This window comes from Malaya genurostris, chromosome 3, assembly GCF_030247185.1.
Source record: "Malaya genurostris strain Urasoe2022 chromosome 3, Malgen_1.1, whole genome shotgun sequence".
Lineage (NCBI taxonomy): Eukaryota > Metazoa > Arthropoda > Insecta > Diptera > Culicidae > Malaya > Malaya genurostris.
The window spans coordinates 164,021,995-164,049,543 of record NC_080572.1 but is presented as its reverse complement, the minus strand read 5'-3'; the positions used below and the strand labels follow the sequence as shown (position 1 = coordinate 164,049,543).

The window sequence follows — 27,549 nt, the reverse complement described above, 5'->3', positions numbered from 1 at the left end:
AAACGTTGAAAAATAATATTTAACATTTCACGCGTTGATGAAGTATTTTCAGAGATATACGTACTCAGAGGTGTCCAGATTTTGTCGCGAACATCCCTTAAAACTACTTCAAAAGCTTTTAAGCCGTGGTCGAGTGACTCGAGTTATGTTCTTTTCAAATATCCCTGTCCTTACTATTTAATATTATACATGTCGACGATCTGCAAGAAAATTGTGCTGATGTGCTAGAAAATAAACTATATTATGTATGATATTAACTCTTCGATATGTGTGATATTAAACAACAAGAACAAGACAATTGAACAAGACGAATAACTCGACCACGGTTTGAAAGCTCTTTTAAAGTAGGGCAACGAGTTCGTACTACATCAGAGCTCATATATCCATCTCATAACATTGAACGTGATCAACAGTTACCAATCGGGGTTAAAAGTCCTTCAAATTCTACATCAGTGTGCTAAAACACGTTTCCGAAGTGCACTCGCGTTCGTGCACAGAATTTGCATAAAGACTGTCCCAGAAAGTATGGACGTACTTTGATTTCGCTGTAAGTAATTCACAAGTGTTAGATATTCAATTTTTTTCGATATACTGATAATATTAGAGTACAACAACAGAATATTATTCTCAACATTTGCTACTTAGCCATTGTAGACTAGCTGGCGCACCTTCTTGCGAACGTTCCTCATTAAACTCCGTACAGACTTCTTGGCGACAAGTTTTTTCCAATCTTTGTCGAACTATTGAATGGTTTCGGCTGCCGAGACATGTTTCCTAAGATGTGCCTTTGTTAATGCCCAAAATTCCTCAATTGGACGAAGTTGTGGGCAATTTGGTGGATTCATGTCTTTTGGGACGAAAGTGACATTTTTGTAGTAAACCATTCTACCGTTGATTTCGAGTAGTGGCAAGAAGCAAAATCTGGCCAGAAGACAACAGGATCCTTGTGGCTTCGAATCATGGGTAGAAGTCGTTTTTTGTAAACATTCCTTGATGTATATTTCGCTGTTCATTGAAGCAGTGGTGATGAAGGGTTTCGAAATCTTACCGCAGCTACAAATTGCTAGCCAGACCATAGCTTTCTTACCAAATTTTTCGACTTCAATCGATGTCTCAGACTGGTTTAACACGTGCCCTTCTGACACCGTATAATATTGTGGTCCCGGCCAGGATTTGTAATCGAGTTTCATGTAGGTTTCGTCCTCCATGATTATGCAGTTCAAATTTCCAGCAAGAATCGTATTGTACAGCTTTCGAACCCTCGGCCTGATCGATGCTTCTTGTTTCGGACTACGTTTTGGTTGTTTCTGCTTCTTATAGGTTTGAAGATTCAAACGTTCTTTAGCACGAAAAACAGTTGACTTCGAAGTGCCCACTCTTTTGGTCACATCCCGAACTGAAACTTCCTTCTTTTGTTCGAACGCCTTCAGTATACGTTTGTCCAACTGAGAATTAGCAGGATCTTTTTTCGACCCGTTTTCGGTTTATCCTCAAAGGTGTTATTTTCACCGAACTTTCGCACGGCTTTTTCACTTACTCCTTCCATTTTTGCTATCTTTCTCAGTGACAGTCCGCGTTCTGTGCACCATTTGTACACAACTTTTCGACGTTGTTCTACTGAAAGTCCACGCATTTCGAAACAAACTAATGAAAACGAATAAACAACTGCACAAGTGGTTAGAGAAGAGTGTAAACAACAGGACGCAGCCATAAAAATTGACATATTCTGAACCATTGTGAAATGGCAGCGGTTTTTGGTTGCGTCCTGGCACCCAGTGGCAGGATATTGTGGCAGAACATCACCTTCAAAATAAGACGAATACACTCAGTACCAATCATTGTGACATCTGCTCGCTCTCGTATCTTCACTTTCCAATCGGCCAACACAATTTTATGTTTTTTGACCTTGTCCTGTGTAATTGCATCAGAGGGGCTGCCACTAATGCAATTATTTTAATCACATAAAATCGTAAAAAACATCGCTGAAAAATGTATGATTGTGGTGTTTCGATTTCAGTGAAAAACATTAATGACTTTCGGAGCACAGACATCGTTACGGTGGTGCAGATGATAACTCGCTGTTTGTGCATTATGCAAGTAGGATCATTTCATTAGCCAAGAAACGGTTCGGCATGATTATTGTGGCCTGAGAAGTCGTGCGAATTAGAAGGATGCTCTGAACCAAAATGCGTAGCGCTTTATTTTATTTATTTTATTTCAACTCTACTCTAGTTGAAATAAATTTACCTTTGCTGCCTGTGAAATATTTTGACTTCTTACTTTCTCAAAAATATAAATTAGATCTGAGATAACTCACAGTCAATTATAAATCGGACTGTGTCCTGAAACTTTAAGTTAGAGTGTTATGTAAAACCAGTAGCTTCTATGCAACGAGAATAATTATATTTTTTTCTCCAATTTATGTAAACATAATCTGTAGTCCGCCACAGCGGTAGCCTCTGAGGGAAAACCAGAATCATTCTCGGCGGGTGGGTGGTTAGCTCTTTTTCAAAGGTTCGCTAATTTATGCTAAGTCGCGTTTTACGGCACACGTATGCCGCCGGGTTGAGTTTATCTAAATGATAATTGAATATATATATTTACGTATATATCAGCACTGCGCCGCCCGTTGAGGCACATTATGGCAGTTCCAGCTATGACGGTGAATCACAAACCTTAATCTCAGTTTAGGGTATGAACCTGGCGAAACCTTTGGTATAGGCTATCAGCGTACGACTCGAAAGAGAAGCGAGTACGCATATTAAAGCTCCACATACCAAACGTTCTCTGTTAGGCTGATTCAAACGTTCGGCCGGCGTGAAAATCTTTGAAGCATGTCATTGGGATAAATTTTTATGGCGCATCAGTGTCAATGATGCGGCGGGATAAATTGAGATTTTCTGTTAGTCTAACTCGTCTCAAAATGGAAATGAGTCACTTTGAAAGCGGGACAAATCCTTCAAAAAGCCGCATACTATTTCGGAACAGGATTTTCTATAATCTCATAACACTTAGTTGTAACTGAGAGTCGTAACGGAAGAAACCCATAACATCTTTATCGTTTATTTTTTTTTTTTCATAAATACGTTTATTTCATAGGCAATATACATAAGTTTTTCTTCGCCGTGGCATCCACAATACATAGTAGTTTAAACCTAATACATTTCGAATATCATATTAGTATGTTGGTACTCATTAGTTAATCTAAACACTGTTTTTATCAAGCGAGTTGCTATTTTAAATTACATTAAATAAAATACATTTATTTTGTACATGATCTTATAACTATTTCAGGATTGTTTGTATCAGTTCACCACTTATATTCAATATCCTATAGTTGGCTATTGGTTGAACTCATGGAAGAGAAAACAGTTTAACATAAAATAAAATTTAAATTGGAACTCCAATGGATTTAATGAAATGATAAAGAAGTTTCATGTATGGAAGGTCACGACAAGCAAGAATGTCGCGAACTGGGACATTGGATAGTCTACCTTGGGTACGCAAGGAATTTATTAGTTGGGATCTGACATCACGAAACTCCACGCATGTCCAAACAACATGGTCAATATCGCGGTAACCTTCGCCGCAAGCACAATGATTAGTCTCGGAAAGTCCAATTCGAAGGAGATGTGCATCTAACGTGTAGTGATTGGACATGAGTCTGGACATCACACGAATGAAATCTCTACTCACATCCAGTCCCCTGAACCATGCCTTTGTCGATATTTTAGGAATAATTGAGTGCATCCACCGACCCAGATCATCTTTATCCCAAGAAGCTTGCCAGCTGGCAAGTGTTCTTTGGCGAGACGCGCTATAGAATTCGTTGAAAGCAATCGGTCTCTCATAAATTTCACCCTCAATAGCACCACGTTTGGCTAAAATATCGGCTCTTTCATTGCCTGGAATGGAGCAATGAGCCGGAACCCAAACTATTGTGATTAGATAATTATTATTCAATATGTCGTTCAGACACTGTTTTATTTTACCCAAGAAAAACGGTTCATTTTTGCCAGCAGCGTTTGAGCGAATGGCTTCAATTGCACTCAGACTATCTGTGAAGAGGAAATAATGGTTTGGAGATAATGTGACGATTACATTCAAGCTATAATGAACTGCTGCTAACTCTGCTATATAAACAGATGCAGGTTCTTGAAGCTTGAATGAGGCCGAAACATTATTGTTGAACATACCAAACCCTGTCGCTTCTTCCATTCGCGATCCGTCCGTGTAAAACATTTTCTCAGAGTTAATATGCCTGAACTTACTTGAAAATATTTTTGGGATTTCCATAGAGCGTAGGTGGTCCGGGATTCCACGCACTTCGCGCTGCATGGATGTGTCGAAAAATAAAGTTGAGTCAGGTACATTTAGGAGGCTGACACGGATAGGAATATATCTTGAAGGGTTGATTTCCTGTGACATATGGTTAAAATATACTGTCATGAATTTTGTTTGAGATCGAAGCTCGACTAGTCGTTCGAAATTATTAATTACCATGGGATTCAGCACATCACATCTTATTAGCAGGCGTGATGAAAGCTCCCAAAATCGATCTTTTAATGGAAGAACTCCCGCCAGAACTTCAAGACTCATTGTATGTGTCGAATGCATGCAGCCTAAAGCAATTCGCAAACAACGGTACTGAATTCGCTCAAGTTTGATAATATGAGAATTTGCAGCGGAACGAAAACAAACGCATCCATATTCCATCACTGAAAGTATCGTTGTCTGATACAATTTTATTAGATCTTGCGGATGAGCACCCCACCAAGACCCTGTTATTGTTCGAAGAAAATTTACTCTTTGTTGGCATTTCGTTATCAGATACCTAATGTGTCCTCCCCACGTGCATTTGGAATCAAACCACACCCCGAGGTATTTGAAAGTCAAAACCTGTTCGATTATTCTTCCCATCATATGAAGCTGAAGTTGCGCGGGATCATGCTTTTTTGAAAAGACGACCAGCTCTGTTTTCTCCGCAGAGAATTCGATACCAAGATGAACAGCCCAAACGGACAATTTATCTAAGGTATCTTGCAATGGTTTTTGCAGATCAATAGCTTTGGATCCAGTAACTGAAACCACGCCATCATCTGCCAATTGTCTTAGTGTACATGGGGTTACTAGACAGCTGTCAATGTCATTCACGTAAAAATTATAGAGGAGCGGACTGAGGCATGAGCCTTGCGGGAGACCCATGTAGCTAATTCTGATTGTTGCCAAATCGCCATGTGAAAAATGCATGCGTTTCTCTGACAAAAGGTTGTGCAAATAATTATTTATAACCGCTGGGAGTCCATGTTGGTGGAGCTTGTCTGAAAGAACATCAATGGAAACTGAATCAAATGCTCCTTTAATGTCTAAAAATACAGATGCCATTTGTTGCTTTTGAGCGAAGGCAATTTGGATGTCAGACGAAAGTAATGCAAGGCAATCATTCGTCCCTTTATTTCTACGGAAGCCAAACTGAGTATCTGACAACAAACCGTTCGTCTCGACCCAAGTGTCGAGACGTCGTAGAATAATTTTTTCGAACAATTTTCTGATGCAGGACAACATCGCAATGGGTCTATATGAGTTGTGATTGGAAGCTGGTTTCCCCGGCTTTTGAATGGCGATAACTTTCACTTGTCTCCAGTCAGGTGGAACAATATTTTGCTCAAGAAACTTGTTGAACAATTCCAACAAACGTCTTTTTGCGAGGTCGGGCAGATTCTTCACCAAGTTGAATTTAATTCTGTCCAATCCAGGAGCGTTATTGTTACAAGACATGAGTGCTATGGAAAATTCCATCATTGAAAAGGGGCTATCAATGGAATCATCATTTGAAGAAGACTCCCTAACAATGCTATGCGTAGGAACGGAATCTGGACAAACTTTCCTCGCAAAATCAAATATCCATCGATTCGAGTACTCCTCACTCTCATTTCCTACGTTACGATTCCTCATTCGTCTGGCCGTATTCCAAAGAGTGCTCATTGAGGTTTCTCTTGACAAACCTTCCACAAAATGTCTCCAATAGCTGCATTTCTTAACCCGAAGTATGTTCTTGTACTTGGTTTCTAAAACCAAGAATTTTTCAAAATTCTGAGGAGTTCCTCCTCCTCGTTTTAAAAACGTCTTGAAAGCATTTTGTTTCGCGTGTTTAGCATCTGAGCACTCTTTGTCCCACCAAGGATTTGGAGGTCTTCTGTTAGACGATGGACCAAGAAATCGTTTGGTTTGGGCTTGTTCTGCGGCCTCCAGAATCGAACAAACGAGGAAGTCATATTCTTCAAGTGGGGGAAGCTCTTCCATTGAAGTTAAGACACTTGAAATATTACTTTGGTATTTAATCCAGTCAATATTTTTTGTCAAATCATATGGAATATTAACTGAATTAGCAATGCCTTTGTTACTGCTAATTGAGATGATGATTGGTAAATGATCGCTACCATGTAAATCAGGAAATACTTTCCAGGTGCAATCTAGTCGAATTGAAGTCGAACAAAGAGATAAATCTAATGCACTTGGACGTGCAGGAGGTCTTGGGATCCGTGTCATGCTACCCATATTTAGTACCGTCATGCTAAAATTGTCGCAAATATTATATATTAGAGATGATCTGCTATCATTGTAAACGGAACCCCACATCATTCCGTGCGAATTGAAATCTCCTAAAATCAAACGTGGAGCAGGAAGGGCTTCGACAATTTCATTAAGCTGTCGTTGTCCAACTTGAGCTCTTGGAGGAATATATACCGAAGCAATGCAAATGTCCTTTCCTTTAATGTTTATTTGACAAGCAACAACTTCTATACTAGAAGTCGAAGGAATGTTTAATCTATAAAAGGAATAACATTTCTTAATTCCTAAAAGCACTCCACCATACGGGGAGTCTCTGTCGAGACGTATAATGTTAAAGTCATTAAAATTTAAGGCTATGTTTGATGTAAGCCATGTTTCGCACAAAGCAAATACATCACATTTTTGACTATGCAACAAAACTTTAAATGAATCAAGTTTTGGCATGATGCTTCGACAATTCCACTGCAGGACAGTGATTGAATCATTTGCGGCGGATGATAAATTATCCATCAAATGATACAAAACCTGAAAGAGCTGGCCATTGAGCTGATAACTGTTTCAAAAAAGTTCTAGCTATTGGAAGGAATGCTGTTATGATGGTCTTTAGAGGTTCAGAAATATTGAATGCAGCGAAAATCCATTCTACAATTTCCGAAAATTTCAGTAATCCTGTTGGTGAATGTGAAATGGAGCCCACTGGATTATTGTCTTTTCTTGAGCTAGTTCCTGGATTGGTTTGTGAATTTGACAAACCAGGAGGCACAGTTTTTGGTTTTAAATTTGGCTTTTTAGCTTTAACACGGGGATCTTTTTTTGAAGGTATAATTTTAGGTGTCTTTTTTGGTATTTTGTGGTTTGTTAATCTCCTCTTAACAGACCCTTGAGGAGTGACAAACGAGGTATCTTCACTATTTCCGTCAGAGTCAGATTCCTCTGGCTCCGCAAGATTTGAAAAACCGTTTTCGGTTTCCAAAGGGGAGACATGTATGACCGTTTTGAGCATTTCTGCATATGTGCGCTTAGACCGTGCTTTTAAAGAAAGCTTCATTTTGTCTTTACGCAGCTTAAATGCAGCGCACACTGAAAGATCATCATGAGGGCTTTCCCCACAATAAACACATTTTTCAACATCTTTATCGCAAAGATTATCCTTATGAGGCCCTTGACATTTGATACATTTGGACTTATTACTACAGTAAGTAGCTGTATGTCCGAATTTTTTACAGTTCGTGCAATTCATAACATGCGGTACGAAAAGCCGAACAGGAAGACGAATTTTATCGATATAGACATGGCTAGGCAATGCAGATCCGGCAAATGTTACGCGAAACGAATCTGAGGGACGATAAGACTTTTTTCCATCGATAATAGATGCTGAGTACAATTGTTTGCACTCGAGTATCTTAACTCCCTCAAGCATGGAGTTTTTAAAACGGCCAACTCCATTTTTAAGTAAATCATCTGCTGTCAGACTTGCTTCAGTCACAACACCGTCAATTTCTACCTCCTTCGATGGAATGTAAACTCGATATTCAATAGCAAATAATTTACAGGTTACAATATCGTTTGCCTGTTTCAAGTCGTTAACTACAACTCGAATTTTATCTCTATTAACCTTACAGATTTCTTTAACTTCAGAGAAATGTGATGTCAAATCCTTTGTAATTTGCATCAAGTTTAAAATCTTTTCTTTTTTTCGAAGATAGACTATCCATGGCCCAGTGGTACCCTGTGGATAATGTTTAGCCCTCGGAGTATTTAAACTTTTACTAGTATCCGGAATCGGATTCGGATGATCTTCCATGAGATCATCCATTACATTAAATTTTTTTTGTAAATTAATAATACCAAAATAAAAACTTATGTTTAGTAAAATTTCAGATATAAGAAATAAAAAATAAATTAAATTAAATCTACCTTGTAGCTGATGTCTCTGTTCCTTTATCGTGAAGAACGACGTGAAGCTCTTCCAACGATTTCCAATTGGCAGTCTTTTGCTGTTTCCAATTGGCAGTCTTCTGTCGTTTACTGCTATCTCAGTTGCTCTGCCGTCGTTGTGAACACCACTGCACTTGCTGTACCTGACCCCAGGTACAGTGCTTTTGCTCTTGGTGGCGATCAAATGCGATGCTTGCAGTGTAGCACCTCGCGATATATGCCGTCTCTTTTGATCCTACGCAGCGTACAAATTCTGGTACCTGGTAGATCAGCACTGGGTTGCTTTAGCACCTCTGTGCCTTTGCACCCCTTCGTCTTCGCACCTTTATGCGATGGCACCTCTGTGACTCGTCACTTCTATGCTCTCGCACCTCTGTGTCTCTACACCTCTGTGCGTATGAACGGGATGGCCTTCGTTGCTAGCTTTCCAGTCGGGAAACGCCCCGAATATTGCGTTTGCTATGGGCAGTTTAACTACCTGAAGCTTAGAATTGTCTCGGTAGCAGCCGTTAACTCACGAGCCAGTACAATCGAAACACAACCTCTTCGCTTGAATGGTTTTTACTGAATGATCTTTATCGTTTAGTTGCATATAAATTTCTCATTCAAGATACTCAATTGAACAGGATCCGTTTTTCTAAATTGTTCGCGAATAAAAGATTTAAAAGGTGTATCAAATACAACCAAATTGATTCAATTCAGCAGCCGAAACTGATTTACTAGTAAGATAAGCGTTCGTTGATTCGAGTCGAATGATAAATTAAAATCAATAGAGGTGAACGACTGTCGTGCTGGCTTCTCTTACTCACCAACCGAGATTTTTATGGCGCCCAAAATGAGCGATAAAGTTTTCGATTTTAATATTAATAGGTGCCGTATACTTTCGCGAGAGGTTCTGAAGCAGCTTCATTGTTCGACGGTCTCATTTCCATAGACTAAAAAATAGTTGATGCAGCCGGAGAGAATTCGATAATCGTCGTCACTGGGGACGATAAACTCGCACACATGTATTAGGTGGAACAACCCGGACGTGAAATGAAATTCGATCGATCTAGACGGAATTGTTGGAATTCTTTAGTTTTGCACGGCAACCCATATCGATTGCAAAATTGATTTATCATCGCTGCATACGGGATACTACAAATTTAGCTAAGATAATACGAGAATCAAAATTTCCATATCATGAAAAAGGTCAGGAGATATGTCATCTTATTATAGAAAGTTCCAAGGTTGTCATACGTAGTTGCGAAACAATCACATCACAGGCAGTTAAAAAAAAGAGAATATTTAATTTGTTAATATATGAATTTGATATTTGTTTACGCTTCACAGAAAATGTCCGAAGGTTTTTAGATGAAGCGATGTTGTCCGAATAGCAGGAAAACAGAAAATAGAATAAAAACAGAAAATTCACTGAACTGTGCCCGAAGAATCAGATGGCTCATAAGCGCGGTTCCCGTTTGGCGTTGAAGTTTTTGAACGCACAACCTCATCAGATTTCAGCTTATGAAAAGATTTCTTAAACCCGAACCCAGCCCAACCATATTCACTGCATTACATTGAACAAAAAATCGAACAATGCTGTACGATCAACTTTTGAATTAACAGCAATTCAAAATTTGTTTTAAAGATAATTATAGGTAGGAAGATAATTTTTCAATAATTAAAATACCATATTACGAGTGAGCATTACTGTGAAAAGCAGATTAACATCAACCAGGCCCGTACCGAGGATTTCATTTCGGGAGGGACCAGTTAACTTTACCAGTTCCTGAAGCGTCAGAATAACCGTTCAAAAACGTCGGAATGGATGCAAAATAGGACTATTTTAGCGATTTCTTAGATAAACTCCAGATCCTTGACACAAGTGACTCTTGCAATCGCTGCATCATGGAGGCAATGATAAAACCGCAGAGGGTCTTTCTTACGAGTGAATGTGATAATAGAGCATTTGCTAATGTTTAAAGTCATTCGGTTGATCTCGCATCACCTTGAAAAATTGGTCAGTTGACGCTGAAGGTATGAAGCATCCTCTGCACTCTCGATTATTTGGTATAACTTTAAGTCATCAGCAAAAGATAGTCGTGGGCCTTCCAGTGAGTAATTTACATCGTTGAAATAAAGGAGGAAAATCAGTGGACCGAGATGGCTTCCTTGAGGTATTCCGGAAAAAGCAACTCCTGCGATAGACTGTCATTGATTTTAACCGCCAGCCGTCGATTGCAGAGATACGATTGCATCCATCGAAGAATACTGGAACCGAAACCCAGCCTATCCAGTTTGGCGATCGTGATAGCGTGATTGATTTTGTCAAAAGCTGCGGAGAGATCTGTGTAAATAGCATCCGTTTGGAAGCCATTAGACATAGCATCCATTATGCACGTCGTAAAAGATAAGAGATTAGTAGCAGTGGAGCATTTCGGCATGAATCCGTGTTGAGTTTCCGCGATGTATTGTCCACAGTGGTCGAAAATTGGCTTAAGAGCTACTAATTCGAACAATTTAGAGATGGCGCTTAGGGCAGTAATTCCACGATAATTGTCAATGTTCTTTTTGTCTCCTTTTTTGTGAACTGGAAACGTGTAGGAAGATTTCCACATAACGGGAAAGACTCCGGTCGTGAGTGATAGTAGAAACAGTTGGCAAGACAACTGCCGGAATACCGTCGGGTCCAGCAGAGTGTGAAGGTTTAAGTTTTACGATTGCCGTTAGTACAGCGTCGATGTCGATATTGATTAAATTCAAAGACTGGCTCGATATGGGAACATTAAGAGCCGCCTGAGAGATTTGGTAAGAGCTTAAGGTAGCGCTTCGCCGTGGTCACGGGAGTTCGCTGCCTATCCCGGGGTTTCATGCACTTTACCCAAAATTGTGAGAAAACGGGGAAGAAAACGGAAATTCCAAGAACATACGATTCTAGATAAATAATATTCTATCGATTCGTATATAAATTGTGCCTGATAAACGTTTTTATCGAAAGATTTCGTGCGAGTTATAAAAATAAATGAGTTTTTCCTTATTTTTTCGCACGCACACAATGTCCACGCATGCATTGGGGTGTGCAAAATGTCACATGCGGTAGACGCCAACAACATTTCTTTTGTTTTCGTTGTTTGTTCTCTCTGCGTAAACGTTGAATATAGATGAGTAGAAAATGTAAGTAAGTGTTACTACTTTGTAAAATAATGTCTATTCATGTTTCAGTAGAACCAGAAATCAGTAATGATTTTCATCGCTACTAGCTTTGACGCTTTGTTGAAAACGTAGCACATCCCTACATATGCGAGTTGTTTATAGCGAGAAAAGGAAAAAAGAAAACAAAATGTTTAACAAAACTCGCACGAAATCTCGCGAAAGAAAAGCTTTCTAACTAATATTTTTCGCCAAATGCATATCATTTACCTACAATCGTATGTTTTTGATTTTTCGTGAATTGGCTTAGTATTGGAGAAATTTGCAATTTAGGGTGAAATTTCGGCGACAAAGCAAGAGGAAGCAGTGAGTTGTCTCGCTTCGATCTGACCACGGCGAAGCGCTACCTTAAGATCTCTCTATAAAAAACGTTGGAAATTTTTTCATAAACATATCGCTTATCTCTTGCGTGCAGGAACCAGTTTGTTGTTCGTAAAACATGGTCGAGGGTAGGTCCGATTCCTTTCTTAGCTCGTTAACATGTTTCCAAAATGATTTTGGATCGGACTTTATCCTCCTCTGCACATTGCGCAAATAGTTCGAGTAGCAACGCTAGGTTGTCTTTTTATATACTTTGTTTATTTGCATGTAATATTGTCGAAATACTAAATACTAATAATATTTCTTCAATGCAATTCTTTTTGAACTTTTCAAACGTATTAGCTCTTTTTGAACTATTTTTTTTATTCAATAGTATAATATATATTTTTAGGCACACTGCTTAAGCTCTAAGATGCCAAGGGTATTTCCTAATCTTAATTAACGACTAACTTAAAACTAGAATAGTATCATTAGATTATGTCGTCTCGAATTTTCGAAAAAAGCTTTTAGCTGGAGTTCGGCAGTGGTCGGTGAATTGAATATTGCATGACTTCCAGATGGCGCTATCTATGGCCGCTTCCTTTCGGTTCGTGTGGGTCCGCGGGAAAGACCCCCAGGTTACGATGGCCCGGCGGGTGGCCCGCATGCTGGTTTTCGACTGGAGCGGTCTTCCGTGGACGATGATGGTGATGTTGCGGAAGAGAATGAAAAAAAAAGTAAATATTGTGGAAACGGGGTAAAAAGGGGATGTGGGAACAAAATGTCTGAAAACGATAGAGATCTAATTAGTTGCCATCGAGATGGTGAAGAGACGGAGAAAGGGGGAGCGAAAAGTTAGTGACAAAAAAGATCTTGTTAGTTCCAATGAAGATGGTGGACAGGGACGGTGATCGAGAGAATCGAGCGGATGTTAGTGTCGAACCTGTAGGTGGAGATTATACTTTCTGAGCGAGGTATAACAGATTACACTTGGATATTAATGTGTTTGAGGTACTGGTATACAGTCACGTACCCAGAGGGGGGGCCCGAGGGGCACGGGCCCCTCCCGAAATCAAAAACAAATATATAATTATTTAGAAGGTCTAAGACATGTGTTGCAGAAATAACAAGACAGTGAAGAAATGTAACACAATAACAGTTTCAGTGGAAAAGTTTAAAGTGTCCGTTAAAAACACCCGTAAAAGGCACACCGAGAATTAGGTACATAAGCAATCTTCAGTAACATTATTTTTTATCTTTGGGCCCCTCCCGAAACGAAATCCTGGGTACGGGCCTGCTGGTATATAAGAAGCATATAAGAGATATCCCGACTAGCCAACACATCTCGGACCGGAACTTCAGGTGGTCTACCTCGGGCCCTTAGGGAGTCCTTTAATAAAGACCTGGCGTCACAATACTCCGTACTCGTTCATACGACATGCTCGATGTCCTGATAACCGTCGCCACAAGCGCAGAGACCGCTCTCCACGATTCCAATACGCCGGAGATGCACGTTGAATGTGTAATGGTTTGACATGAGCCGAGACATCAAACGAATGAAGTCACGACTCACGTTCATCCCCCTGAACCAAGGTTTCGTCGATACCCTAGGGATAATGGAATGCAGCCATCGTCCCAGTTCGCCATTGCTCCATGAAGTTTGCCAACTTTCGAGAGTTTTCTGACGAGAGATACTGAAAAATTCATTGAAGCAGATTGGTCTTTCATAAATATCACCTTCTAATGCGCCCACCTTAGCCAACGAGTCTGCCTTTTCATTTCCCGGAATGGAACAATGCGAAGGGACCCAGACTAACGATATTAAATAAGACCGTTCAGATAAAGTTCGCAAGTGTTCCCGTATTTTCCCCAGGAAATATGGGGGATACTTTCCTGGCTTCATTGCCCGGAGAGCTTCTATTGAGCTTAGACTGTCCGTGACAATGAAGTAATGGTCTTTGGGCAAGGTTTCAATGATCTCGAGGGTGTACTGAATAGCAGCTAATTCTGCGACGTAGACTGAAGCCGGATCACTGAGTTTGTACGAAGCGGTGATGTTCTGATTGAAGATTCCGAAGCCTGTGGACCTGTTGATGTTTGATCCGTCAGTGAAAACATCTTTTCACAGTTGACTGTTCTGAATTTATTATAAAAAATATTTGGGGCCACTTGAGGGCGTACGTGATCCGGGATTCCACGAATTTCTTCTCTCATGGATGTGTCGAAAAACACAGTAGAATTAGAAGTATCCAAGGAATGAGCACGGTTGGGAACAAACGAAGAAGGTTTAATATTCTGAGCCATTTAATCAAAATACAAGGACATAAAACGGGTCTGAGAATTAAGCTCGATAAGCCTTTCGAAGTTTTCAATCACCATTGGATTCAAGATATCGCATCGGATTAGCAATCGATATGAGAGATCCCAGAATCGATTTTTCAATGGTAAGACGCCCGTGAGCACTTCGAGACTCATCGTATGAGTCGACTGCATGCAACCTAAGGTAAAACGCAAACAACGATACTGAATTCTTTCCAGTTTAATGAAATAGGTGTTCGCGGCGGATCGGAAGCAGAAGCATCCATATTCCATTACGGACAATATCGTTGTTTGGTAAAGCCTGATCAGGTCTCCTGGGTGGGCACCCCACCAAGTTCCGGTTATTGTGCGAAGAAAATTAATTCTCTGCTGGCATTTTTGTTTCAGATACCTGGGGATGGTGCCTTTGTTATTGAACTATTTGCCACGGATCCTGTTTGGAGGGCTGGAGCCTGTTTGTAGGGCGAGGAACGTATAGATCGATTGCATACGTCATAACGTTAGAAAAGGTTTGAGTCGCAAGATTAACATCGTCGTTGTCAAGAATTTCACTTCAGCAGCAGAGGTCGAGAAGCAGAGGTCGAGTATTCTGCCATTCTCATTTTGAACGTGATTCACTAGACGTAACAGGTTGAGACTGTATCGGTCAAGCAAGTTCGTGATACCGGTGTGGAAGGAAGAATGCGGAATTTTCATTTTTCTAAAAAAATATTTATTTATTCGTCTACATCTATATGGTCCCCTTCAAAGTAATACCCCCTAGATATAATACACTTATGCCAGCGTTTTTTCCACCTCGGATAGTCACTTTTTGTAATGCTCTGTAGCACTCTCAGCGATTCTGCCTTTATCTCTTCAATCGATGAAAAACGCTGTCCTTTCATGGGTCTCTTCAACTTTGGGAACAGGAAAAAATCACACGGAGCGATATCTGGTGAATAAGGAGGTTGGGGCATGATTAAAGTCTTGTTTTTAGCCAAAAAATCACGAATAAGCAACGATGAATGAGCAGGTTTTGGAACGAATTTTGCTGCCACTCGTTTCATGCCCAAAACATTTGAAAAAATATGATGACATGAGCCAACTGATATGCCAATTTCATCAGCAAATTCTCTAATAGTGATTCGGCGATCATCCATAATCATTTTTTCCACTTTTCCCACATTTTCATCGATTATTGACGTGCTGGGTCGACCGGAGCGTTCGTCGTCTTCAACGTCTTCGCGGCCATCTTGGAAACGCTTATACTACTCGTAAACACTTGTTTTTTCATAGCAGACTCACCGTAGGCTCTCTGTAACATTTCGCACACTTGGTTACACTTTATTTCATTTTTCACGCAAAATTTAATACAAATTCTGTGACTCTTCAATTCTTCCATTGTTTAAACTAACAAAAATCGCCGAGCTCAAAAAAACACGTCTACACCAGCCGCTACAAGACAGAATGTAAACAATGAATACAGCTGAAAATTTCACCATACATTAGGGACATATGTACCAACACAATAAAAAAAAATTTGACCACCGGACTCTCCAGACGCGCGCAATTAAAAAATTCCGGGAACTTTTTGAACAGACCTCGTACATACAGGAAACCGTTATAATAAAACAGTTATAACATTTTGTTATAATAAAACAGTTTAATAATGTTTTGTCAAGTTTTTAAGTCAATCGAAGTAGAAATCTTTCTTCGAGCTCTTTCTTCTACGCAGAATGCGATAAGCGTAGATAAAGGCCAAATGATTTTTCAAAAGTGTTAGACCCTGCCCGGCCCTTAAACATCATAAAAACTTGCGCAGAGGTAGGCAGACCTCGCGATCAAGAATGATACTCACGTTTTTAACAGACAGAACTTCTTCACCTGGAATTGTTATTATTAAGTATTGATATAAAATGTATGACTGTTCCCGAGAGAAGGTTATTGTATTACATTTCGAAATGGGAAACGTTTACTGTCATGCCATTTCTGTCACACATGCCTAAGACCTTCTAAATGCCCATTTATAGAGCACAACAACAAGATGTGATGATGTGATAGATTTTATAAGGTGGTCCGAGATAGGTCTCTTACTACGATTCGTGGAGAACGGAAAACATCTTCTAAATTTGTAGATCATATTAGCTGATGACCATACAAACTTACTTTGGCTGTACTGGTTTCAGTTTCTGGTCTCGGAGTAGTGGTTTAAAATTCCAAAATCGCAACTCACACCGATTTCTCGGAGATGACTTGAGGTTTATGGACAGATAATAGTTCGAGAAATCCTGATCTGGTGAATAAGGTGGATGAGTCGTTAATTTTAACCATGGTAGCGATGCCCATATGCTTCAGGTCAGGCTATTTCACACGTTTATCAATCGCTTCATGAATACACGCGAATACACGCATTTCTGTTTTAAATTAGTTCTTCAAAAGTATACCATGACAATCCCAGAAAACCGACATCAAATCTTTTGACCCATTGAGCCTCCTTTGAGCCTCGTGCCGTTTGGAAGCACTCGTACCTACTTCAGTCTATTAACGGTTAATCATTCTGTTTTCTGGCTTATAATAATGGGCCCAGCCAAACATGTATTCGAAGTGCGCTAGCGTATGTCTTTCCAGTGCGAGATCCAGCGGCAGAATATCTTTCTCTTCTCCAGATTCTTACCCAACTATGACATGCTCGCTCACTTTCTTTTTTCGGTTACCCAGTACAATTTTATATATTATTATTATTGTTGTTGTTTATTTTACTTAAATTCTAACATCCATTTTATTTAGTTTCGACACTGTCAGTGGCAGAGGAGTTTCGAATATCACGAAACTCTTAACAACCACAGGCCCATAATGTTTATCAAACTTTCTCTTCAACGTTATTTTACGTTTCGTCTTTGACTCATCAGTGCGTAGCAGCTTATGTTGAGCTGCTAGCGCGACCTGGCGGCTGCTTCCTGTTGCGCGCCTCTTCTTCTGATACCGGTCGGATCATTGTCGAGGATCATTTTTACCGGGTTGTTCTCCGACATTCTATCAACATGCCCGGCACACCATGACCGCCCGACCTTGGCCGTTTATACGATGGTTGGTCCTCCCAGCAACTGATGCAGTTCATGGTTCATTCGTGTTCTCCACGTACCACCTTTCATCCGCACTTCGTAGCACCTTCCGCTCAAAAACACCCAGTGTACGTTGATCCCCTACAAGCATTGTCCAGGACGCGTGCCCGTAGAGGATAACTAGTCTAATGAGAGATTTGTAGATAGCTAAATTCGTAAGACGGCGAATTTTGCTCGATCGAAGCGTCCTGCGAAGTCCAAAGAAACCACGATTTTCTGACAAGATGCGTCTCTGAATTTGTCGGCTGGTGTCATTATCGGCAGTCATCAGTGAGTCTAAGTACACGAACTCGTCGACCATTTAGATTTTATCACCACCAATCAGAACTCGTAATGGGTGACATCTTCGTGTCTTTCGTGTACTTTGTCTGTGACTTCAATTTTTAGTCCGAAAGAAGAAGGTGCTTCTGACTACCTTTTATCAGGAGGCCGCAAAAGTTAACACATCGTTGGGCGTTGTAGTTCGATGCGGCGTGCAGGCTGTTTGACCCGACTACTGGTCCGTACATTGCCTACTTTCCTACCTGGGTATTCATTTTGCCAATGGCAATTTTTACGTCTCTACGTGTCGTCGGGTCTCCAAGAATTCGAGTTTTTCGCACTGGAAATTCACGTAGATTGTTTGACGTTTGGTCAATTCACGCAAATCTTATGTGATGACTCTATTCATTTTAGGGGATGTTCGTGTAACATTCAATTTCGTCACGTAAAACATTCAATTTGACATTTGAAACCAGTTTACGTGATTTTTCAAGTGAATCGAACGTGAATTTTTATTAGAGTGTAGGGATAGGAGTTACCGACCATTTTGCACATTTTACCCTGTTATTCCAGGACCGGAAGTCGGATTCTAATGAAATTCAGGAACTTTGTACGGGACTACAAGATTTAGTTTTTTTTTAATCGGTCCAGTCATCTCCGGAAAAATAGATTGTCCAAATATGTTACATACATACATACACACACATGTAGACATATTGCGTACTCGACGAACTGAGTCGAATGGTATACACTCGTTTCAAAAGCCGGTTTTCACAGTGGTTGCATAACCTTACTATATGAGAAAGGCAAAAAATCGAAATTGAATTATCATATAAACACCCAACAGAAAGATATCACTGCATATTCTGGAAGATTTTACCATTTTTTCATTAATTTACAGTCTGTAGGTAATTAATGTAACTTACAGTTAGAGACAACTATACTTTAACATCGACATATGATAGTAGTCGATACTTGCATGCGAAAACTGGCTTGTGAGACCAGTGCCCTATGTAACCTATGAATCGACAACCTAAGACTTCAATTCGAACACATTTAACTTGGTTATTTAAATTGCGACCAATACAGTTTTTGAGTTTTCTTCCTCATTTATTGAACTAATCCATCTCACGACCTGTTATTACTTACTTAGACAGGCTATCTCGAAATATGTATGCTCACATGTTTCATTATACAAATTGTATTGTCCCGACTAAAGCTGATTTTTAATGTTTTCAGTAATAAACTAGCAACGCTGTAAACCCCATCAGAATCTTGTGACAAACCAAAAAATTCGTTATGTCGCCTCAATAAAACTGAAATAATCAATGTTTTACGACAGCATCAGCATCAAGCTGAAGTATTTTTTTATAGATTGTCATTTTGGACATGAAAAATGAATAAGTAAGAAAAATGAAAAAATTTTTAATGAAATATGCCAGGGAATATCTGCTGATTAATCACATAATTTTGTTATTCAAAGTTCAGCATCTTAGTCTCGGTAGTTAATGAAAATATCTTTGATACGTATCAACGAGGTCATTTGTTTTCACGCAAAACTGATTAAATTTTCTGGCGCGTGGCGCTTTAAAAAAGAAAACGTTTCAGCTACAATCTTTGGCTTAACCTTCGAAAAACCGTTGTAAACTGATTATCAACTCAGTTGGGATCTAGAATATGCAAATCAAATTACATTTCATGGATCGACTGATGTTCTCTTCGAAGATGGCATCAAATAACCGAAACCCGCCAGAATACAGTCTGTGGAGGTTATTTTCGGCTTTCATCTTATTTACATTCACAGCATGAGTATGTTAACTGCTTCAACTGCCTGTATTATGAGATTTCTGTCTTCCCAGCATCAAGGTCTAGGCCTAGGACATCAGTCAGTAGTAGCCGGACCGTGAAATAGATTATTTATTATACAAGTAGGTAGGCACACTTATGTTGAATCAATGAAAAGGTTCTCATCTTTGCAGCACAGATCGTGATGTCATGCATTTAAGCAATTTATGATTACTGCTTACTCGAAGACCTTGAATCAAATTGACAACAAATTTTTCGTATCATGCTATTGAATGCCTTCGAATTTGTAGGAGGAATTGACTTGATAAAACAAGTAGAAGATGCTTTTTCATGGTCATTGTAGATTGATTCTTCTAGGAAAAGATAATATGTGGGGAGAAATATTGTTATTACCGAAAAATGTGGGCAATGTTTGACGTGAATATTTTCTTCTTTAGTAGGACGTACCTTTTCAAAATTTACTTTTTGGTCAGTGGGTATAAATAGCTTTCTGTTGTTTGATTAAATGTCTTAAGAATAGTGCTGTACAAAATTTTTAGAATCAGCGAAAGCCACTCAAAAAATCCCATGACGTGTGTTTTAGTTTTTTTTATCGGAATGCCAAATATTTCTCGATTGAGTGAGGTATTTTTCCTTGAAATCAGCTTTGATTTCTTGGTATCGTTGAATAGTCTCTATGTGCCAGTTGGCCTTCATTTCACAAGGCCTTCATGTACTTTGATTAATATTGTTTATAGCTTGGATTATAGAGATTTAAAGCCTATGATTACTCGGACCAAATAAATTTCTTGATTCTTTGTACGGCGTTGGGAATATTATCCATGTGAGTCGTGGCTTATTAGTACATCGTACTAAAAGATCTTTTCACATTCTATTACCAAAATTTGCAACGTAAATATGGATATGGAATTTATTTATACAATTATTTATTTCTTTCGTATGGCAATTGAGTATACAGTTGAATTTTGACAATACATACCATTTACTTTTCTTTACGTTTCGTCTTCGACGCGTCAGTGCATGACAGTTCAAATTGAACTGCTTATTGCAAACTTAAACAGTTCAACTTGAACCGCTAAGCAGACGTAAAGTTAATGCTATTTGCAAAACACTTATATATTTGGTACCGAAGTACCACGTCTTTCCTGACGTGCCGAACGAAAACGTTGTTTTCGGCTTATTCTGGCCGATGCAGGTATGGTCATTTAGGGGTTAGTCTATGTTTGTGCTTAGGGCACATAACCGTTTCTACTTTTCTTTACGTTTCGTCTTAGACTCGTCAGTGCGTAAAAAAACGTAAAGAAAAGAAAAACGGTTATGTGCCCTAAGCACAAACATAGGCTAACCCCTAAATGAATACATACCATTTTTGTAAGTATCGAAAACGAAATATCAAATTGGCATTCAGTTAGTTATCCTCTAGACTACCAAGAAAAAAATTCGACGGAACCGATCATTGTGCTCGTTCAAGTTAGCTCATAAACCCTTTTTATAAGTGCTTTTAATGTCGTCCAACTGTCCAGACGAAAATAAATTCGGTTACCCTAGATTCATTACTGTCGATGGCACATCACATAGAATTCCGAAAATTTACCCAGGAAAATAGTGCAGTATCAACTATGTCAAGTTGATTGCTCCAATATATTTTCACGACAGCAGATCACAGCATCAGATCGACCCATTAACATTCTTCGTGATGTAGATTTTTTTATCTTTGTTTCATACATCTTACAAATGATCTTCTTTACATTCACCACACATGGTTATGTTACTAGATGGGGTCAACAATATTTTTAGATATTCTCTCAGGATAATACAAATAATACTCACCACGCTGAATAGCGGCCATGTGATAGTTAATTTTACAATGTCCAGTCAGTGCTCTGACTAGAATACTGCAAATGTTCTTAGAGAAATGTAATATCAACATCCTCGTGATTCTGCTATTAAATCCTTAGTTCAGGGTTAGGGTTCAGGGGTTCAATCAAAGTGTCCGATTTAGCCCCGGTCTCCCCTATATTTTGAAAACCACTTCCGATTTTTTTTTCTGGGTACGCGCCTGCATAGTGTAATGGTCTTATGAGCCAGTTATCGTATGTTAGAGCCTTGACCTGGAAGGACTTATACTGTCAAATTCTACAGAAGAAATGTAATACCAGGAATGTTTTGTTTTGTTTTGTTTGTTGTCGTCTAGTTTGTATTGCGTGCACATGACTGGTTGTACATATATTTTTTCCAACATTACCTAGACTCCTGTTAATAATGGAACATTCAATATTCTTATTAAAACATCTTCCCGATGTTGCCTTGAGACCAGGCCCGTACCGGGGATTTCGTTTCGGGAGGGGGCCAAAGATAAAAAATAATGTTAATGAAGACTGCTTGTGAACCTAATTCTCGGTATGCCTTTTACGGGTGTTTTAACAGACATTTTAAACTTTTCCATTGGAACTGATATTGTATTACATTTCTTTACGTTTACTGTCTTGTTATTTCTGCAACACATGTCTTAGACCTTCTAAATAATTATCTGTTTTTGATTTCGGGAGGGGCAGGGCCCCTCGGCCCCCCCCCCCCTCTGGGTACGTGACTGCTTGAGACTCTTGGTTAAAATTTTTAATAACTGTTTGCATTAGTTTACTTCCATAAGAATTGGAAAAATACTAAAGTTATTTTTTTCTTAAACCCGATGAAACCTCAGCGGAAACATCCAGCTATCGACTAGAGATGGTCGGGTATCGATTATTTTACCCGAAACCCGACCCGTACCCGTACCCGACGGGTTTTTGGTCGGGTACGGGTAAAAATTTTTATTTTCGATCGGGTACGGGTCGGGTACGGGTAAAAAATTTTACTGCTCACTCGGGTACGGGTAAAAAAATTTACCGCTCACTCGGGTACGGATAAATTTTTTTTTTTCGGATCAATTACCCGACCATTTGTACTTCACATAAATATGTTTACACGTTGACGAGATTTTTTCATTGCAAAACAGTTCTTCCGAAAAATAATCAATTTGATTCAAGGGGTTTTGACATTCGCGCCTAGGACTAGACCTGTCAACTGGCATCTTTTTCCAGAAAAAAAAACATTTTTTTCTTCATTTAAAATAAAGATCAATCATAGTTACGTGAAAAGTTATGTGAATATTTCCCGCCCTACTTTGTTTATAACATATTTAATAAGACACACTGCCTTAGCTCTATGATGTTGCGATCGGAATTTACTTTTCACGTAGGTTTTAATGGACTGCCATTCTAAAGCTGTTTAATGCGATTGCATTAAATTTTACTGGATTCAGTAAAAATTATTTGATTCATATACTGCCCATACTCGCATATCAGTCTCATATCGATTTTCGTCAATTTTGAGTTAGCTTGAGGAATGGAGTCTTTCCTCGATATACTCTCAGAAATTGCAATGAAAGTTGAGGGTTTGTTCAGTAAAATATAAAAACATATCAACTCATTTCTGTGTCCCATATGCTAAAGTACCCGCATATCAGTCCCATTCAGTGCAAAATTTCAATAATTTCATTTGTTGCAATATTGGAACAGCAAAGGTGTATTACCGATATTTCATGTAATAATCCCAAGATTTAGTATTAGGGAGCAAAGCAAAGTCTTGGCATTACATTCCTTTCGTGGAATATGGCCTTTCAGTTTCAACAGACTTCGCAGCCGACTCTTAGCGTACAGAATCATTGCATGTCTAGTACTATGGATCCTACTGACACTAAGAATCCTTCCAGGTCGGGGCTCGAACATACGACAGCTGGCTTGTAAGACCAGCGTCCTATGCATTGAACCGCCAACCCGGGACCAGCATTAGGGAGCACAATAAATAAAAAAATTCGGAAATAAACTTTTGATCGTCTTTTTCTCAACATGCCGATTTCCCATATGGGACTGATATGCAAGTATGGGCAGTATATAAAATGTAGTGTAGTACTCATATCACATTCAGATACCAGAAAACTACTATTTTAAATATTGGTTGGAGATTTTCAAAATTTTCATAAAAATCATTAGGATTCTTACCATAAAAACATGAACATTTATTTCAGAAAATCTGCATAGAAGTTCTTCTTATTCTGCACTTCTGGGTGGTGTTACCTCACTTGAAATGACACCGATTGATGGCACAGCAAGTTGGGCTACATTGCTAGTTAATTTTCGTTTCTTTTCACCGGACTACAAGTGAAAATCTCGATGCGTGACAACGTGGAGTCGCAAAAGTAAGGGTGAAAATCTTTTCACGCGAAATACTCAAATTTTCACCGTGTTCACTCGTTGAGGGTTCCACCGGTTCAATGGCTGTAAAAACCACCAGCTACCTATAACATCGTGGGTGTGGGTTTGTGGGGCTTACAAAACGGGCATAGTTTACAGATTAATTTAAATCAAAATCATAATTCATTTTGCTTTGTAGTAAAACATTGTAACCAAAAAAATTTCCTACGAATGTTCAAACTACTTACACTTGAAGGACTCACTGTTCACCATGTTCAAAATTGAATTTTTCACACCGGGAATACACGTACATTGTTTGATTCTTTGGTCAATTCACGTAAACGAACTGATAACACACTATTCATTTTAGGGGATGTTCGCATAACATTCATTTTCGTCACGTATAATATTCAATTTGACATTTGGAACTATTTTACGTGATTTTTCAAGTGATTCGAATGTGAATTTTTATTTGTGTGTCAAGATAAGCAAGTAAGCACGCTTACTTGTGGTTCTAAAGAATTGGATCAAAAGTCGCACTGTTTCGTAAAAACCATACCTACCCAAAATTGGTAAATATGCTTCTCGAAAAATTTGAGTTGATATTACTCCCTTTTGTTGACATTTGTAAATGAGTATAAAGTACCAAAGACATTGAAAATCTACAGGGTCCGCCATCTAACATTTATTTTTGAACTAGCGGTTATTTCAACATTGGTAACCTCAATGTCACTTCTGATTTGACAGAAACTTAGTTGTTTCCTTCCGCTTGAGGACCGCGTGAAAATAGTGCAGTTTTACTTTCAAAATCATGGTAATGTTGCGGAATGTGTGCAAAAAAAACATCTTCTCGGATGAGGCACATTTTCATCTCGGCGGGTATGTTAATAAGCAAAATTGTCGCATCTGGGGACGTAAAACCCTCACGTCATCATGGAGAAGCCGATCTCAGAGAGTGACGGTTTGGTGCGGATTTTTGTCTGGCGGCATCATTGGGCCATTTTTCTTAAAAAATGAGGCAGGAGCCGCCGCCACGGTCAATGGCGAGCGGTAACGCGTCATCATTAGCGATTGGTTCTTCTCGTTACTTGAAGAGGGAGACTTGGACACCTTTTGGTTCCAACAAGACGGCGCTCCGTGCAACACAGCCAACGCTACGATCGATCATCTGTGCACAGTCTTCGAAGATCGAATTATCAGTCGAAATTCGGATGTCGTTTGGCCGCTTCGGAGCTGTGATTTGACACCGTTAGACTATCTTTGAGCGGTTGTGAAAGATAAGTGTTATGTGTACAAGCCAGAGACAATTCAAGCCTTGATAACATTCGTGCATTCATAGCTGAAATAAAGCTGCATACAATCGAAAATGTATTAAAAAGCTGGACCGACCGTATGGCGTACTGCAAGGCCAGCCGAGGCAGCCATTTGAATGAAATTATATTCCACAATTACCTGGAAGGATTGTACTTTAATATTAAAAAATATATTTTGAATTCGGATGAACCGTTTGTTTTTTTTTTGCTTGTTTAAAAAAAAAGTTACATTACATTATTCATACTTCACAGTGTATTTATATGTTTAAAAGTAAACAAGTATTTTAATGTATTTTTCTTACCAACTAGAGCCTGATACGGCTCGATATCTAAAACACTATTTTTTCCATACTGAATTTTGGTAACATTTTTACTACTTATTCGGGTCGGGTACGGGTACAGGTAATTTTCAATCGGGTACGGGTCGGGTACGGGTAAAATTTTTTATTTTTTTTCGGGTACGGGTCGGGTACGGGTAATTTTTTTAAATTATTGATCGGGTACGGGTAATTTTTTTAATTTTTAATCGGGTACGGGTAAATTTTTTTGCTGATCACTCGGGTACGGGTCGGGTTCGGGTATAAGAATTTCTATACCCGACCATCTCTACTATCGACCAATTAGTTTTTTTTTCTATGAGTAAAATATTCCGATAAATGATAATTTTATTTTTTATCAGAGCAGTTAGGATTTCGTCTTGAACATTCAACTACTCACCAACACGCTAGAGTAAAGAACATGATGAAAGCAAACAAATCTTCTGGTTTATCAAACGGAGATGCGTTTCTGGTTTATTAACAAAAATGTGTGACTTCTAGTTTCTTATATGTTTAATTAGGCACACTGCCTTAGCTCTTAGATGCCAAAGGCATTCTTATTCACTTGATCAACATTATTCACATTTGTTAAACTGATCGTTCTCACCAGGTTAGCAATCAGAAATGTAAATCTGAATCATTACCCGTACGAACAGGTGTTCCTCAAGGTTCGAGTGTAGCTCCATTCTTGTATTATACTTATTTTTACGTCTGATCTCCCAAATCTACCCGTTTGTAGTCAAAAATATCTATTCTGTGATGATGCAAATCTGTTGGCAAAAAGTGTTAAACCTTCTTTCGAGATTAAAAATCAAACCTTGCCATCAATCATCGGACGAATCCAGTGTATTCAATGAGGGAAATTGACCCGCTGTTCATTCCAGAAGGCCAGAGGGATAACCCCTAGATTTGGGTAATCCGGGCAAACGCCCGAAGCTAGATAGAGATAATTTCGCGGGTCGTTGGCGCACTCGCGGCCTTCAGCCGTCTCGACCTGAATCATCTATGACGAACTGAATATTGTGCTAGCACTGAGTGAGTTGCTTTTATAAAACGATAGTGTGATATTTACTATAGAAAAACCTATTTCCCCTAATATCATTGAAATATTTGGATCGACTACGAAATTCACATACTTCGTTCCAGGTTTCCTTGCAAAACATCACTCGATCGAAACACAATCGAAATTTCACATTAGATCAAAATATTGCGAGTCCAATAATTATTATGACAAATGACTATTATGCCAAAAGATTTCATGCCAAACGGTATAATGCCAAAGGACCTTATGCCAAACGGGTTGCCCCCGTCCTGCGTTCCGGAAGCGTGTGGAGGCCGTAATTGCAGCAAATGGAAATTGCATCGACGATCAACATAGTTCAAGACTTTGTTATTTGAATGAATATAAAAATCGAAACCGAAACTTTTTACCAATTTGGCTCTGTGCTCTATTGTACAAACGTTATCACGCATACGGTAAGTTCATGGACTTATTGTTTCAGAAATATTGATACTATTTCGTCAATTCTTTAAGATTACATTTTTAATGTATCGTATTAATAGCATAAAGAGCTGTATTTATCAAAAAGCTCTTTATAGTTGTGGTTTTATCATGCGGAAATTATATTGAGCCTAACTCTGTCCATCAGTCATGTATCGCAGAGTTTATCACGAATGACAAAACATCCAGAATTTACATTTGGGTGGGTTGGAATGAAATCTAGTAGAGGTAGAGAAGACAGTGGTAAAACATGATTATCGTGTTAACAGTTCCACTGCCAAAATTCGGAGGATTAGATCCGGGACATTAGACCAAATGAGGTGATACCTACTGTTTCGAATCGGAAAAATTAAAGCTCACATCAGCGCCTGATGGCAAAAACTGGTTTCGGCTCTTGGCAAACATGCTGCGCTGAATTTAACCATACGTTGATTATTAATTTTTACTGCTCGTCGTAAAGATTAAAAGTCGCACTGGTTGGAATGTTTTAACAAGAAAAAAAAATTAAGACATTCTTGGATAAGCTTTGACTTTGTTGAGATAGGCTTAATTTATGGTACGTTTTGATTAATGTTATAAAAACTTTGCATTGTATGTATGAGAAATTTTTCAAACAAAATCGGAGTGAAATTGATTTTCTATGCTACGTCCCCACTGCTTTTTTGATTCCAGTTGGATTAAGCGTCTATGAATTAA

At 39.0% G+C, this 27,549-nt stretch overlaps 1 protein-coding gene across 1 annotated transcript in view; it reads left to right on the top strand.

Annotated features, from left to right (window-relative positions):
• LOC131436143 (uncharacterized) overlaps window positions 1-27,549 on the top strand; it is a 55,792-nt gene that overhangs the window by 8,433 nt on the left and 19,810 nt on the right. The window lies entirely within an intron of this gene.